We start from the raw sequence: 7885 nt of genomic DNA on the forward strand, positions 1-7885 counted from the left end.
GCTAACTGCACCTCCGAGGGGATGTCTGTTTACTTATATCGCCTAGAAATTCTACTTCTCTAGTTTAATCCCAGCTGTACAGTCATTTTTAGGGTAGTGTGGTGATTCAAGCCTTCACTGCTAACCAAAGTTCAGAGGTTTTAACCCATCAGCCTCCCCTCCCCCTTGTGGGATAAAGACATGATAGTCTTCTTCTGCAAAGATTACAGTTTTGGAAACCACGTGAGACAATTCTACTCTGTCCTAGAGGGTCTCCAGGAATCAAAAGCAACTCCAAAACTATGAATTCAGCTGCTAAGTTACAAATAATATTTTTGAGTCACCCACAAGCCCTGAAGGAGCTCCGGTGGCATAATGAGTCATGCATTGAGTTTCTACCCGCAAGGTCACAGATTCGAACCCACCAGCTGCACCTCAGCAGAAAGATGGTGTCTACTTCTGTAGACACTTAAAGTCTCAGAAGCCCAAAGGAGGAGTTGAACTCCATATAGGGTCATTATGTGTCAGAATCAACTCGATGGTGATGAACAGAAGACCACTAATGTGTGAGTCTGGTTAGACTAGAGAAACAAATCCAGGGACACTCATATGTCAACAAGAGTGTATATCAAAAAGCAATTGTACAATAAGAAACCATCCCTTCCCAGTCTAGATCAAGTCCATAAGTCTGATATTACCCCCTATGTCAATACTAGTCCATAAATTCCTTTTTAGACTAATGCAGTCATGCAATGACACTAAATGCAGGAAAAATCACAGGCCAGTGGGTGGAAAGTCTTGTGGATCCAGTGGTGGTGGAAGCAGCTCAGTGCCGGTGCGGGTCTCTGTGAAGCTCCTCCAGTTCCAGGGCTCTGGCTGCATCAGTGTAGCTCCACGTGGCTTGTCAGCAGGAAGACAAAGCAGGGAGTGGCCATCTGGCCTCCAGTGAGGAATACAGGAGCTGCCAGAATCCTCAGGAGGAGGCCATCCCCACACGGAGGTCTCATTGGCTATGGTCTGATTGACAGGCTAGACTCCAGCCCTTCTTAGTTGACAGATTAAGTTACCACCAGCATTAATCATTAGACACTGTTCTGGGTGGTTTAAAACACCTTTACACTTACTTCAGGACAGCCCATTGAAACAGGCACTGTCATGTTTCCCATTTCACTAAGGAGGAAATAGATGCACATTGAAATGTAATCACTTTCCCGAATCTCAGAGTGAGAAAGCACCCATCCACTCCCATGAATTAATCCAACTCAGAGTGAAGAGTAAAGAACTATAGAACTGTAGCAGAGAGTAGAATTGCCCACAAGCTTTCCTAGACTGTAAGTCTTTACGGAACCAGTGTTCTGCCTCATTCTCCCTGAGAGTGGTTGGTTATCAGCTCCATGCTTAAGCCATTGTGCCACCAGAGTTCTTCAGTTAGCAAATAAAACCCCTGTCTTATTAGTCACCACAGAACTGTTCTCTTGGGTTTCAGAGGCTGTAAGTCTTTACAAGAGAAGAAAGCTCCACTTTTGTCATGGGAGCAACTAACGGGTTCGTACTGCTAATCTTGAGCCAAGGTTTTGAAGTAGCAGGACTGGATTCAAATCTGCGAAAACGGGCCCCAGAGAGACACATGTAACCAGCTCTCCAATCAACTTTGTGTAGCGTTAGCAGCGGGAGCTCATCTGCCCACTGAATGCTTTATCTTATAATCTTATCTCATAGGAAAAATGGGGTCTCGAAGTAACTCTTGTTATGAAAGACAGATAATAGACTAATCATGATCAGTGAGCATTGAGAACATATCTATAGAATAATTTTGGCATGTTTCTCTCTCTCAATATTTTCTGCAGTCTAGTGAAGAAGGCTAGCCTGACACCTACCTGCCTGGAGGCTCCGCCTACAAGTCTTGCTAACTGAGCCATAGGAACTCATCCCCTGTTAGAGGAGCTGCAGTCTTCTGACATTGTCCACACTGACTCTCAAATGCCCAAGCCTTGTGACCTGTCTCGTCTAGGTCTCCTGCTTTCTTCCTTTATTTAGGTGCCCTGATATTTGCATCCATTGTGATATTGGATTCCATGACCTGGTGGTGGGCTTGGAAAATGATTTCCGACACTTGGCTGCCTCCTTGGTTTGCTCTTAATCTTGAGATGCTGCCGTCCATGACTGGTTTGTGTACCCAAGTGATGTGTTCAGGCTTTAACACTTGTCATCCCATCCAGGAAAGCAGCTAACTCACTTTCCATCACAACCAGAGGGCTTCAAACTAATCTTCTCATGAATAAAACCTGGGAACAACATAAGGAGGGGATGGGTGAGATAAGAAACATGCTGCATTCAGATTCACTTCAATGAGCCCCACCTCCAGATTCCATAGTTTAATGTGCTCCCATGATCCTATTATGAAATATGGTTGTAAGACAAGAATAAAACAAATGACTAGAAGTCCATAATAATTGGGAGTGTGAACAAAAAAACTCAATGTGATCTAAGGGGCCAGGACAGAGTCAAGAAGAAGAGATGAGCATATTGGTATGCTTAGAGCAATCTTAATTATTGTTATTATAAATCCCAGCAGCCCAGGCAGTTCTGATCGAGGGAGGGCAGACTCATGCTTGTCACAATAGAGCGGTGCTTCAAAGGACTTTCAACAGCTGGCTTTTCTCAGCAGTCGATTCTCAGGAATTTCTTCTCGGGCAACTTTTTAACACTTTTTTGCCGTCGAGTTGTTGCCAACCCATAGCGACCCTGTAAGACAGGGCCGAACTGCTCCTGTGGGTTTACAAGACTTTAGTGGATTCAAATCTCTGGCTTTTGAATTGTAAAGAAATACTTCCAAAGTGGTGCTATCTGTGGAGTAGGGAACCAACGAAGAGGTCTAAGGGGCTGGCCCCAATCCCAGCTACTATGTAGACAACTGCCCCTCCCTCCAGAAGAATTTATTTCAAAGCAAGGCATTGAATCTGCAGCTCCAGGAGAGGGACATATCTGATCTGAGCACATGGGAGCAGATGAAGGGGGAGGAGGAGAGAGTTGAGCAATCCTGACCCACCAGGCCTTGAGGCCGATGTTCCCAATTAGAGTAGTCAGTCCACAGAGAGGACCACATGGCTGGCCCCACTATGAGACATGACACCCCTCACTGACCCATAGCCCTACAGGGGACAACACCAGAGACCAAGTGTGGGAATTGCACCCGATCTGATCCTGACACACCGAGCCAAAACACTAAGGGGGTGCAACAGAACAGCAAGAGAATGGAGCAGCGAGATCCCCAGGTAATGTTGAAGGTAGACTTTGGGGCCAGGGCATGGTGCCCCAACAGACTGGACTGGAAAACACTCCTAGAGGCCAACAAACCGTCCTTCAACTAACTATAAGCTTTTCTTTCTTGTGTTTTGTTTTGGTTTTTGTCATTTGTTTGTTTTTGTTGCGGTTGCCGTTTTGTTGTATATTGTTGCTTGGTTTTGCTCTGTCTTGTTTTTGTGCATGTTTTCTCTGCAGGTCTGTCTAAATAAGATAGGCTAAATGAACAATCTGGAGGAGAAAACAACGGGACCAACAGTTCCGGGGGAAATGGGAGAGGGGGAGGTGAGGGGGAAAGGTAGTGGTATTAACAAACCCAGGGACAAGGGAACAACAAGTGATCCAAATTGGTGATGAGGAGGGTGTAAGAGGCCTGGTTGGGTGTGATCAAGGGTAATGAAACCAAGAGGAATTACTGAAACCCAAATGAAGACTGAGCATGATAGTGGAACAAGAGGAAAGTCAAAGGAAATAGAGGAAAGAGCTGGGAGGCAAAGGGCATTTATAGAGGTCTAAATAAAGGCATGTACATATGCAAATATATTTATATATGAGGATTGGGAAATAGATCTATGTGCATATATTTATAGGTTAGTATTAAGGTAGCAGAAGGACATTGGGCCTCCACTCAGTGCAAGAATACTTTCTTCTATTAGATTGGCATTCTATGATGCTCACCTTCCCGACACAACCACTGAAGACAAAGCTGGTGAACAAGCAAATGAAGTGAAGAAAGCTGATGGTGCCTGGCTAACAAAAGATAGAGTGTCTGGGGTCTTAAAAGCTTGGAGGCAAAGAAGTGGCTATCTAGCTCAGAAGCAACAAAGCCCACATGGAAGAAGTACACCAGCCTGTGTGATCACAAGGTACTGAAGGGATCAGTTATCAGGCATCAAAGACCAAAAAATCATATTGTGTGCTCACCTCCCTGATACGATCGCTGAAGACAAAGGAGTGCGTAAGCAAATGTGGTGAAGAAAGATGATGGTGCCAGGCTATCAAAAGATATAGTGACTAGGATCTTAAAGGCTTGAAGGTAAAGAAGCAGACATCTAGCTCAGAATTAACAAAACCCACATGGAATAAGCACACCAGCCTGTGCGACCACAAGGTGTCAAAGGGATCAGGTATCAGGCATCATCAGAACAAAAAATCATATCTTAGTGAATTAGTGGGGGGGAGTGCATAGTGGAGACCCAAAGTCCATTTGTAGGCCACTGGACATCAACCCTTACAGAAGGGTTTCCGGGAGGAGACAAGTAACTTAGGGTGCGATGAAGCAACCATGAAGCATACATATTTCTTCTAGTTCCTAAATGCTTCCTCCCCCACCCCACTATCATGATCCCAATTCTACCTTATAAATCTGGCTAGACCAGAGGATGTACACTGGTACAGATAGGAACTGGAAACACAGGAAATTCAGGGTGGATGATCCCTTCAGGACCAGTGGTGTGAGTGGCGATACTGGGAGGGTGGAAGGAGAGTGGGTTCAAAAGGGGGAACTGATTATAAGGAGCTATTTGTGACCTCCTCCCTGAGGGGTGGACAACAGAGAAGTGGGTGAAGGGAGACATTGGACAGGGAAAGATATGACAAAATAAATTTTATAAATTATCAAGGGTTCATGTGGGATGGGGGAGGGAGAGGGAGGAGAAAAAATGAGGAGCTAATGCCAGAGGCTTAGGTGGAGAGCAAATGTTTTGAGAATGATGAGGGCAATGAACTACAAATGTGCTTTACACAATGGATGTATGTATGGATTGTGATAAGAATTGTATGAGCCCCTAATAAAATGATTTTACAAAAGTTGAGTCATCCAAGCAATAAATAGACACAGTAATAAAAGTCCCAAATTGTATTAAAAAAATTGAAAGGAAAGCAAAGGCCAAGAGGGATTAAGAGTGGTGTACTCGGAGAATGAGCTTGGCAGAGACAAACTCAATCCTGACAGTGTCTTCCTATTTCAAGACCCTATATTTAAAGGGTTGGCCACATACCTCCTACTTAAAGGATCTTAAATGAAGCAGCATGTGTTCACCTTTTGTCCCTTCTTTCAAAATAAAATTAACAATTTTATTAACATATATAATCCACATATCTCACATTGCAATAGTTTAAGCATATTAAAAAGTCATGTAATCATCACCACAATCATTTTTAGGACTATGTTTTTCTGTCATGTACTTATAATTATTAGATCCCTATCCCCCACACTCATCCCCTACCATAACCCTAAGAAACTGTTACTATCATTCCTGTCTCTATAGATTTAGCTATTCTGAATTTCATATAAAGAAAATCATTTTTAAAAAAGCCAACAGTGATAACAAAATAAAACAGAGAAAAGACTCAATGGAAAAGAAAGCAGAAAACAATAAAAACTAGAAAAAATTCTAAATGAGTCAAAAAGAAGAACAAAGGATAAGGTGTTAAATTTTAACCTGTCTGATCCAAGGGTTTTCACAGCCCTGGACATTGATCAGAGAGGAGGGTCCAACTGAAGCTGAATCCATGTGAGGACCTGAAAATGGATTTGGACTTCCACCCTTATCCATAGCCTCTGCAAACCAGATACTCAGAACTGATGCTCTGACCCTATTCCCTCCCCTGCTCTTGGATTTTATTATTCACCGTCCTTGCACCATCCATCCTGGTGTGCTTCTGTGTGCATTTAGCTAATACCTCTCTAAGGCGGCTGCTTGTTTTAAAACAAGACTGTAAGATCCCAGCCACTATTCTTCATGAGAGCTGGGCACAATCTGATTTCTTCACCACACTTTGCTACAGCCCCCATATCTTCAATGTTCTCTTGATCTACACGGGCATGTAGAGAATAGGGTTACCTCACAAGAATAATTTCTCTTGGATTAGGGCTGAGGCTGAGTGCTTATGCTGCCTCTTCTAAGTATCACAGCAGAGAAAAAATAACTCCCCTCCATGGGGTAGTGGGCTGGATGGACCAGAAGGGCTGCCTGAAATCCAGCCACTGTGATATGATGGGGAGTCCTGTACTCGGCTTGAATGCATGAGCATTACAAGCACAGTTTTCCTATGACTTATTCTCCAGCTATGTTTTTTTAAGGTTGTTAATTCTATCCCTTTGATCAGCAGACTTTACCTCTGAAAGGGAATGCATGACTCACTGAATGGGCAGGGTGGTCAGAAATATAGGGTTGTGGGCCAGGAGCCTGTCTCTTTCACTCGTCTCTGGTATCCACAGTGACCTTGGAGAAATCACTGAAATTATCTGTGCTTTCCATTCCTCCCCTTTGTGAGGCAGAGAAGCCTTAGTTTAGGTTATGAACAGCTTGGAGGAAAAGGAGATAAGGCTGTAAGAACTTCTGGTTTAGTGGGGAGAAAAATACTGCAGCAAAGAAATTACCATGCACACACACAAAATGTAATTTACGGCGAAGCCTGAGAAAGCCGGGTGAAGTTCCCCTTGAACGTACACAGAAAGGTACAAACCGGAAGACTCCTGACCCAATTCAAGCTTTCTTTCATTTCTAGATTTAAGTTTTAGCCAAAATGTGATTGAAATGTGCTTTTTTTCTCAGTCTCCTGTAATAACTCAATCACCAAAGCAAGAGAACTAAAATCCCACCTCTTTTGCTGGGATGTTAAGAAATGCATCGGCGGAATTCTGCTTTCTGATACTGAGTTTCCATAAGCAGATGAGGAGGTTTATCTCTTGTTCCACCCCACCCCCACCCATTTATATTTTTGCACCTTGAACCTGGCTTGCATCTCACTGGGTCATAGAGGGTCATGCTGTGGGTTGCAGTGTATCCCCCCAAAATAGGTATCAATGTGGCCAGGCTATGCCTCTTATTGAGAGGCCTGTCATGATCCTCCACTTTGTGACTTTGTGATATAATTATCCTTTGGATTGCAAAGGCAGTGTAGAATACGGGCTTAGGGCTCAACTTCTCCAAGAGTACCCCAGTGACCTACAACCTCAATGTTACCTGAGAGATGGTTAACAATGCCGAACTTCAGATTCCCTGGACCAGAACGTGCACCTTAACACGACATCCAGGTGATTTCACTACTGGTTGAAAATGAAGACATAGATTTTAACAGTGGAGTTCCTGGGAGGGCCACATAGTTAAGAACTTGAGCATTAGCTAAAGGATAATTTAGATTCAAACTGACTTATCAAAAACTTAAAATTCAAACTCATTTACATTAAGTTAATTCTAACTCATAAAGACCTTATACAACAGAGTAGAAATGTCCCTGTGGATTTCCAAGTGTGGTAGTTACATCATCTATTGTGAACTTGGGACTATTAGGAGTGAAGTTTAGCCTGTCAATCAGGTCCCAGGTTGATGACCTCATTTGGAGGCGTTAGGAAGATAAATAGCTTACTGGAGGCAGGATACACACACTCTCCCTGAGAGATATCCTATTGATAAGACACATGGAGCTATGCTAATGGAGCCAAAGCCCTGCAGCTGGAGGAGCCACCTGGAGACCCACACCAGTGCTGAGATGCTCCCACTGTCACTGGATCCACAAGACTTTCCACCCACTGGCCTGTGATCTTCCTGCATTCGGCATCATTGCATGTGTTGCATGAGTCTGAAGAGGAATTTAT

This window comes from Tenrec ecaudatus, chromosome 3 (genome assembly GCF_050624435.1).
Source record: "Tenrec ecaudatus isolate mTenEca1 chromosome 3, mTenEca1.hap1, whole genome shotgun sequence".
Classification (NCBI taxonomy): Eukaryota; Metazoa; Chordata; class Mammalia; order Afrosoricida; family Tenrecidae; genus Tenrec; species Tenrec ecaudatus.